Source organism: Neofelis nebulosa, chromosome 7 (genome assembly GCF_028018385.1).
Source record: "Neofelis nebulosa isolate mNeoNeb1 chromosome 7, mNeoNeb1.pri, whole genome shotgun sequence".
NCBI lineage: Eukaryota > Metazoa > Chordata > Mammalia > Carnivora > Felidae > Neofelis > Neofelis nebulosa.
In genome coordinates, this window is record NC_080788.1 from 149,528,844 (window position 1) to 149,538,981 (window position 10,138).

The window sequence follows — 10,138 nt, forward strand, 5'->3', positions numbered from 1 at the left end:
TTCCAGAAGAGATTGGCATTTCCATCCATGGTTTCTTTCTGCCTGGGCATCACCCATTCCATCACAGTTCTGAGTAGAATCCGACGCAGAGGGAGGAAGAATTCCCTCATTTTTACTTACCATGTGCTTGTTTGAACTGGAACATTGGTCTCCTCCTGCCCTTGTTCTTAGAGTTACATCATAGGCTCTGCAGGTTCTGAGACTAGACACTAGTTCAGAATCAGGCGAGAATTATACCACTGGTTTTCCTGGCTTCCCAACTTGTGACAGTAGATCATGGGACTTCTCAACATATTTTGTCATGGAAACCAATGTGCTTTGGGTTCTGTTGCTCGAGGGAATCCTGACTAATACATGCAGATGATTTATCTCTTGTTTACAGGAATTGAATAAAGTTGTAGCTCATTTAAAGTCCTGAGTAGCAAATTGCCATGAAGGAAGTGTCACGTTGTTTGATTGGGACACGGGCTGGGTGAAGATAATGGGGAGCTGTGGGAGCTTGTGGTCCTGGCTGCACAGGGAGTGCATCTGGGACTCATGTAAATGTTCAGCTATTGTGCCTCAGGAAATCTGTAATTCACTCATGGTGAGGGACAGGAGAAAGCAATGCAAACAACTGTGTCTTTGTGCATGTTAGGGTGGTTTTCCTAGGAAAACAATGATCTAATTCACACAGGTAATAGGTAAACACAGAATCCTGTGTCCAGAGAGGCTCCCTGGAGAAACTGCTGTGTGGACAGGAAGTCCCAGACCCTGAGAGGAAACCTGCCTGTAACCTCCATCTTCACCTCCTCCTGGCAACACAAAGCAGAATTGTGCATAGTGTGCGCCCCCCGGTGGTGCTGATCGCCTCCTGCAGGGAGGTTTGTGTCTGGGCTCCCAGAGAGGTCCCCTCACCCTGTCTCTTGCACAGTAATATGTGGCCTTGTCCTCGGCCTGCAGGTTGTTCATTTGCAGATAGAGCGTGTTCTTGGAGTTGTCTCTGGAGATGGCGAGTCGGCCCTTTACTGAGTCTGCGTAGTACGTGCTACTTCCATCATCATAAATATATGTGAGCCACTACACCCCTTTCCTGGAGCCTGGGGAACCCAGCTCATTCCATATCTACTGAAGGTGAATCCAGAGGCTACACAGGAGAGTCTCAGGGACCCCCCAGGCTGCACCAGGTCTCGTCCAGACTCCGTCAGCTGCACGTCACACTGGACACCTGCAGACACCAGACATCTTGGTCAGGAAACTGTCACACATCTACTGTTTCTCACTCTTATCCACTCACATACTCAGTGTCTCCCATTCACCATGAATTACCTTTTCAAAGGGCAACCAGGAACACCCAGCCAAGCACAAACTCCATGGTGAAGTGTCTGTTTTGTCCTGATCAGAGAATGGGAACACCTGGGACTCCGGGGGCTGGGGCTCCTCTCCCAGCTGCAGAGTCTGGGATGGGCTGGTTTTATCACCATAGAGAGGACCCCATTTGCATGTGCTCTGACATATATATCAAACTGCAGTCTTAGATTTGATTCTTTAAAAGTGAACAAGAGGGTTAGGGACGCACTTGTAGTTTAGTTTGTGTAGATGGTGCTTTGACAATATGAATAATTGTATTCAGTGAGTGCAGGTGTATTTGCAGTCCTGTGTGTATTTTTACAGGTCTTTCATCAATATAGATCATTTTCACTCTACAAGTATTTTACATACTTTTTGAAATTTAACCCAAAATACTTTATTCTGCCATTTTCACTTGTATAATTTTGTTATTTATTTTGCATGTATTTTCATGCTGGTGTGTAGAATCACAGGTGGTTTATTTTTATTTATTTTCTTTGTTCATTTTGCATCCTGCACTTTTCCTCATTTAAAAAAACTAGTTCTAATATTTTTTGTGGTATCTCTAGGGTTTTGTTATGTTTAAGATCAATGTCACCTGCAAACAAGTAATTTTCCTTCCTCCTTACTGATTTAAATGTCTTTTATTTTTTTTATTCCCTATTTGTTTCTGGTTACGTCTTCCAGTGGTAGGAGAAGAAAGCTTTTCCCTTCTTTTCTTCTGGGATTTAGCCAGTGTAAGGATTCAATTGACATAAGACCTATCTACAGGAGAGAATAAATTTCATTTTGTAAGTGCATGGCCTTCCCAATGACACCAGAGAAATGACACCCAGAGAAAGGACAAAGCAGGTGGCACTTGTGTCTTTCAGACAAAAAATCATTGGGTTTGGCAAGAGTTAAGTTTGGGGTCACCAAGTAAGTAGGTTTGTTTGCATAGCCTTCTTGTCCCTGTATTCTTTATTCTGGTTCTAACGATGGTTCTTCCCTCTTGGCGCATGGGAGGGAGATTTATATCCTGCTGACAAGGGACAATGGAGAGTCTTAGTGTACTTGGACTCTTTCTCAAGTGACTTTCACCCAAATAAGCAGTGTGACAAGATGACATAGTTTGAGGTGGCATATGTATTCTTCACGTTATAATGGGGAACACTTATGTTAGGGGTGACCATCATTGCCTGGCTCCTGATTTGACAGGAAAGCCTTCTGCATTTTACCATTCAATATGCTGTCAGGTGTGGGCTTTTCATAGTGGCCATGATCATGTGGAGGTAATTTCCTTCGGTTCCTTTTTAATTGGGTTCTTTTTAAATGATGAACATGTGTTGAATTTTGTCTAGTGTTTTTTTTTTAATTTCATTTATTTTTTTTATTTTTTAATATATGAAATTTACTGTCAAATTGGTTCCCATACAATACCCAGTGCTCATCCCAAAAGGTGCCCTCCTCAATACCCATCACCCACCCTGCCCTCCTTCCCACCCCCCATCAACCCTCGGTTTGTTCTCAGTTTTTAACAGTCTCTTATGCTTTGGCTCTCTCCCACTCTAACCTCTTTTTTTTTTCCTTCCCCTCCCCCATGGGTTTCTGCTACATTTCTCAGGATCCACATAAGAGTGAAACCGTATAGTATCTGTCTTTCTCTGTATGGCTTATTTCACTTAGCATCACACTCTCCAGTTCCATCCACGTTGCTACAAAAGGCCATATTTCATTTTTTCTCATTGCCACGTAGTATTCCGTTGTGTATATAAACCACAATTTCTTTATCCATTCATCAGTTGATGGACATTTAGGCTCCTTCCATAATTTGGCTATTGTTGAGAGTGCTGCTATAAACATTGGGGTACAAGTGCCCCTATGCATCAGTACTCCTGTATCCCTTGGATGAATTCCTAGCAGTGCTATTGCTGGGTCATAGGGTAGGTCTATTTTTAATTTTCTGAGGAACTTCCACACTGCATTCCAGAGCGGCTGCACCAATTTGAATTCCCACCAACAGTGCAAGAGGGTTCCTGTACCTCCACATCCTCTCCAGCATCTATAGTCTCCTGATTTGTTCATTTTGGCCACTCTGACTGGCGTGAGGTGATATCTGAGTGTGGTTTTGATTTGTATTTCCCTGATAAGGAGCGACGTTGAACATCTTTTCATGTGTCTGTTGGCCATCCGGATGTCTTCTTTAGAGAAGTGTCTATTCATGTTTTCTGCCCATTTCTTCACTGGATTATTTGTTTTTTGGGTGTGGAGTTTGATGAGCTCTTTATAAATTTTGGATACTAGCCCTTTGTCCGATATGTCATTTGCAAATATCTTTTCCCATTCCATTGGTTGCCTTTTAGTTTTGTTGGTTGTTTCCTTTGCTGTGCAGAAGCTTTTTATCTTCATAACGTCCCAGTAATTCACTTTTGAGTTTAATTCCCTTGCCTTTGGGGATGTGCCAAGTAAGAGATTGCTACGGCTGAGGTCAGAGAGGTCTTTTCCTGCTTTCTCCTCTAAGGTTTTGATGGTTTCCTGTCTCACATTCAGGTCCTTTATCCATTTTGAGTTTATTTTTGTGAATGTTGTGAGAAAGTGGTCTAGTTTCAACCTTCTGCATGTTGCTGTCCAGTTCTCCCAGCACCATTTGTTAAAGAGACTGCCTTTTTTCCATTGGATGTTCTTTCCTGCTTTGTCAAAGATTAGTTGGCCATACATTTGTGGGTCTATCTTTGGGGTTTCTATTCTATTCCATTGGTCTATGTGTCTGTTTTTATGCCAATACCATGCTGTCTTGATGATGACAGCTTTGTAGTAGAGGCTAAAGTCTGGGATTGTGATGCCTCCTGCTTTGGTCTTCTTCTTCAAAATTACTTTGGCTATTCGGGTCCTTTTGTGGTTCCATATGAATTTTAGGATTGCTTGTTCTAGTTTCGAGAAGAATGCTGGTGCAATTTTGATTGGGATTGCATTGAATGTGTAGATAGCTTTGGGTAGTATTGACATTTTGACAATATTTATTCTTCCAATCCATGAGCAGGGAATGTCTTTCCATTTCTTTATAACTTCTTCAATTACCTGCAGAAGCTTTCTATAGTTTTCAGCATACAGATCTTTTACATCTTTGGTTAGATTTATTCCTAGGTATTTTATGCTTTTTGGTGCAATTGTGAATGGGATCAGTTTCTTTATTTGTATTTCTGTTGCTTCATTGTTAGTGTATAAGAATGCAACTGATTTCTGTACATTGATTTTGTATCCGGCAACTTTGCTGAATTCATGTATCAGTTCTAGCAGACTTTTGGTGGAGTCTATCGGATTTTCCATGTATAATATCATGTCATCTGCAAAAAGCGAAAGCTTGACTTCATCTTTGCCAATTTTGATGCCTTTGATTTCCTTTTGTTGTCTCATTGATGATGCTAGAACTTCCAGCACTATGTTAAACAACAGCGGTGAGAGTGGGCATCCCTGTCGTGTTCCCGATCTCAGGGAAAAAGCTCTCAGTTTTTCCCCGTTGAGGATGATGTTAGCTGTGGGCTTTTCATAAATGGCTTTTATGATCTTTAAGTATGTTCCTTCTATCCCGACTTTCTCAAGGTTTTTTATTAAGAAAGGTGCTGTGGGGAGCCTGGGTGGCGCAGTCGGTTAAGCGTCCGACTTCAGCCAGGTCACGATCTCGCGGTCCGTGAGTTCGAGCCCCGCGTCAGGCTCTGGGCTGATGGCTCGGAGCCTGGAGCCTGTTTCCGATTCTGTGTGTCCCTCTCTCTCTGCCCCTCCCCCGTTCATGCTCTGTCTCTCTCTGTCCCAAAATAAATAAAAAACGTTGAAAAAAAAATTAAAAAAAAAAAAAAAAAAGAAAGGTGCTGGATTTTGTCAAAGGCCTTTTCTGCATCAATTGACAGGATCATATGGTTCTTCTCATTTTTTTGTTAATGTGATGTATCACGTTGATCGATTTGCGAATGTTGAACCAGCCCTGCATTCCAGGAATGAATCCCACTTGATCATGGTGAATAATTCTTTTTATATGCTGTTGAATTCGTTTTGCTAGTATCTTATTGAGAATTTTTGCATCCATATTCATCAGAGATATTGGCCTGTAGTTCTCTTTTTTTACTGGGTCTCTGTCTGGTTTAGGAATCAAAGTAATACTGGCTTCATAGAATGAGTCTGGAAGTTTCCCTTCCCTTTCTATTTCTTGGAATAGCTTGAGAAGGATAGGTATTATCTCTGCTTTAAACGTCTGGTAGAACTCCCCTGGGAAGCCATCTGGTCCTGGACTCTTATTTGTTGGGAGATTTTTGATAACGGATTCAATTTCTTCGCTGGTTATGGGTCTGTTCAAGCTTTCTATTTCCTCCTGATTGAGTTTTGGAAGAGTGTGGGTGTTTAGGAATTTGTCCATTTCTTCCAGGTTGTCCAACTTGTTGGCATATAATTTTTCATAGTATTCCCTGATAATTGTTTGTATCTCTGAGGGATTGGTTGTAATAATTCCATTTTCATTCATGATTTTATCTATTTGGGTCATCTCCCTTTTCTTTTTGAGAAGCCTGGCTAGAGGTTTGTCAATTTTGTTTATTTTTTCAAAAAACCAACTCTTGGTTTCGTTGATCTGCTCTACAGTTTTTTTAGATTCTATATTGTTTATTTCTTCTCTGATCTTTATGATTTCTCTTCTTCTGCTGGGTTTAGGCTGCCTTTGCTGTTCTGCCTCTATTTCCTTTAGGTGTGCTGTTAGATTTTGTATTTGGGATTTTTCTTGTTTCTTGAGATAGGCCTGGATTGCAATGTATTTTCCTCTCAGGACTGCCTTCGCTGCGTCCCAAAGCGTTTGGATTGTTGTATTTTCATTTTTGTTTGTTTCCATATATTTTTTAATTTCTTCTCTAATTGCCTGGTTGACCCACTCATTCTTGAGTAGGGTGTTCTTTAACCTCCATGCTTTTGGAGGTTTTCCAGACTTTTTCCTGTGGTTGATTTCAAACTTCATAGCATTGTGGTCTGAAAGTATGCATGGTATAATTTCAATTCTTGTAAACTTATGAAGGGCTGTTTTGTGACCCAGTATATGATCTATCTTGGAGAATGTTCCATGTGCACTCGAGAAGAAAGTATATTCTGTTGCTTTGGGATGCAGAGTTCTAAATATATCTGTCAAGTCCATCTGATCCAATGTATCATTCAGGGCCCTTGTTTCTTTATTGACTGTGTGTCTAGATGGTCTATCCATTTCTGTAAGTGGGGTGTTAAAGTCCCCTGCAATGACCACATTCTTATCAATAAGGTTGCTTATGTTTATGAGTAATTGTTTTATATATCTGGGGGCTCTGGTATTCGGCGCATAGACATTTATAATTGTTAGCTCTTCCTGATGGATAGACCCTGTAATTATTATATAATGCCCTTCTTCATCTCTTATTACAGCCTTTAATTGAAAGTCTAGTTTGTCTGATATAAGTATGGCTACTCCAGCTTTCTTTTGGCTTCCAGTAGCATGATAAATAGTTCTCCATCCCCTCACTCTCAATCGAAAGGTGTCCTCAGATCTAAAATGAGTCTCTTGTAGACAGCAAATAGATGGGTCTTGTTTTTTTTTATCCATTCTGATACCCTATGTCTTTTGGTTGGCACATTTAATCCATTTACATTCAGTGTTATTATAGAAAGATACGGGTTTAGAGTCGTTGTGATGTCTGTATGTTTTATGCTTGTAGCGATGTCTCTGGTACTTTGTCTCACAGGATCCCCCTTAGGATCTCTTGTAGGGCTGGTTTCGTGGTGACAAATTCCTTCCATTTTTGTTTGTTTGGGAAGACCTTTATCTCTCCTTCTATTCTTTTTTTTTTTTTTTAATTTTTTTTTCAACGTTTTTTATTTTTTATTTTTGGGACAGAGAGAGACAGAGCATGAACGGGGGAGGGACAGAGAGGGGGGAGACCCAGAATCGGAAACAGGCTCCAGGCTCCGAGCCATCAGCCCAGAGCCTGACGCGGGGCTCGAACTCACGGACCGGACCGCGAGATCGTGACCTGGCTGAAGTCGGACGCTTAACCGACTGCGCCACCCAGGCGCCCCTCTCTCCTTCTATTCTAAATGATAGACTTGCTGGATAAAGGATTCTTGGCTGCATATTTTTTCTGTTTAGCACACTGAAGATATCGTGCCAAGCCTTTCTGGCCTGCCACGTTTCAAAGGAGAGATCAGTCACGAGTCTTATAGGTCTCCCTTTATATTTGAGGGAAGGTTTATCCCTTGCTGCTTTCAGAATTTTCTCTTTATCCTTGTATTTTGCCAGTTTCACTATGATATGTCGTGCAGAAGATCGATTCAAGTTACGTCTGAAGGGAGTTCTCTGTGCCTCTTGGATTTCAATGCCTTTTTCCTTCCCCAGTTCAGGGAAGTTCTCAGCTATTATTTCTTCAAGTACCCCTTCAGCACCTTTCCATCTCTCTTCCTCCTCTGGGATACCAATTATGTGTATATTATTTCTTTTTAGTGTATCACTTAGTTCTCTAATTTTTCCCTCATACTCCTGGATTTTTTTTATCTCTCTTTCTCTCAGCTTCCTCTTTTTCCATAACTTTATCTTCTAGTTCACCTATTCTCTCTTCTGCCTCTTCAATCCGAGCTGTCGTCATTTCCATTTTATTTTGCATTTCGTTTAAAGCGCTTTTCAGCTCCTCGTGACTGTTCCTTAGTCCCTTGATCTCTGTGGCAAGAGATTCTCTGCTGTCCTGTATACTGTTTTCAAGCCCAGCGATTAATTTTATGACTATTATTCTAAATTCACTTTCTGTTATATTATTTAAATCCTTTTTGATCAGTTCATTAGCTATTGTTATTTCCTGGAGATTCTTCTAAGGGGAATTCTTCCATTTGGTCATTTTGGATAGTCCCTGGAGTGGTGAGGACCTGCAGGGCACTTCCCCTGTGCTGTGGTGTATAACTGGAGTTGGTGGGCGGGGCCACAGTTTGACCTGATGTCTGCCCCCAGCCCACCACTGGGGCCACAGTCAGACTGGTGTGTGCCTTCTCTTCCCCTCTCCTAGGGGCGGGATTCACTGTCGGGTGGCGTGGCCGGTCTGGGCTACTTGCACACTGCCAGGCTTGTGGTGCTTGGGATCTGGCGTATTAGCTGGGGTGGGTAGGCAAGTTGCACGGGGGCAGGAGGGGCAGGCTTAGCTCGCTTCTCCTTAGGTGATCCACTTCAGGAGGGCCCCTGTGGCAGTGGGAGGGAGTCAGATTCCCTGCTGGAGGTTTGGCTCTGCAGAAGCACAGAGTTGGGTGTTTGCTCGGACCTAGCAAGTTCCCTGGCAGGAACTGGTTCTCTTTGGGATTTTGGCTGGGGGATGGGCTAGGGAGATGGCGCTGGCGAGCGCCTTTGTTCCCCGCCAAGCTGAGCTCTGCCGTCCAGGGGCTCAGCAGCTCTCCCTCCCTTTGTCCTCCAGCCTTCCCGCTTTCTGAGCAGAGCTGTTAACTTATGACCTCCCAGACGCTAAGTCGCGCTTGCTGTCAGAACACAGTCCGTTAGGCCCCTCTGCTTTTGCCAGCCAGACTCGATGGGGCTCTGCTTGGCCACTGAGCCGCCCCTCCACCCCAGCTCCCTCCCGCCTTCCGTGGAGCGCGCACTGCCTCGCCGCCCTTCCTACCCTCTTCCGTGGGCCTCTCGTCTACGCTTGGCTCCGGAGACTCCGTTCTGCTAATCCTCTGGAGGTTTTCTGGGTCCTTTAGGCAGGTGTAGGTGGTATCTAAGTGATCAGCAGGAGGCGCGGTGAGCCCAGCGTCCTCCTACGCCGCCATCTTCCCTCTCTCTACCTTGTCTAATGTTTTTTTGAATCAATTAATGATGGCTTTGATTCAGTCATTCCCTCTGTTAATGGAGGACATCACATTTATGCATCTGTGTATGTTGAAGGATCCTTGCATCCCTGGAGTGAATCACACTGGATTATGTTGTATGACCCTCTCAATGTTCTCTTGAATTCAGTATGCTCAGGTTTTGTGAAGGAATTTTGCATGTATGTTCATTTTAGATAGTGACCTGTAGTTTCCCTTCTTGTGGTGTCTTTCTTTGGTTTTCGTGTGAAAACAATGCTGTCCTCACAAATTTAATTTGGGAGTGCTGTTTTTTTATCAGTGGTTTGTAATAGCTTGAGAAATATTGGCATTAATTCCTCTTTAAATACTTAGTAGATGTTTTAATAAAGCCATGGACTCCTAGGCAGATTTTTTGGAGGGTGAGGATTTAGATAGAGAAATCTTATTAATTTTTCTTTTGTTCCTTTTGTATTTTTCCATGAAGCAGTCTTGGTGGCCTACATTATGGCATAAAATGTGTAATTTGTTCCTGGTGATCTAATTGTTGGCCTATAAATACCCAAGTTTTTCTTTAATGATTGTTTCCATGTCTTTAGTTCAGTTATGTCTCCTCTTTCAATTCTGATTGCATTTGTTTGAGTCTTCCCTATTTCCCCGGCTGCCTATTTGTTTCAAATTTTACTTACTTTGCCAAATACAAATTTTTATGTAATTTATTTGTTTTCTGTATTTGTGATAGTCTCTATTTCCTGTCTGCTTTATCTTTTTATGTTATTTTTATGTTTATCTTTTTATGTCAATAAAAATGCCAATGAGTTTTTTAAGGAACCTGAAAAATATACAATTCATATGAAAGCACACAACACATGGAAGCCACAAAACAATCATGACGTCGAGAGAACCTGGAGACATCACACTTCTCTCTTTCTAAATATATTGCAGAGGTACATTAACCACAACAGTGTGCTTCTGGCTTCAAATGAGATATTTAGACCAGTGGAGCTCA

The 10,138-nt window shown here is 42.2% G+C and overlaps 1 pseudogene; it reads right to left on the reverse strand.

Moving 5' to 3' along the window:
* Nucleotides 1-663: 663 nt before the first annotated feature.
* Nucleotides 664-1,382, reverse strand: LOC131518055 (immunoglobulin heavy variable 3-23-like; annotated as a pseudogene).
* Nucleotides 1,383-10,138: the final 8,756 nt, after the last annotated feature.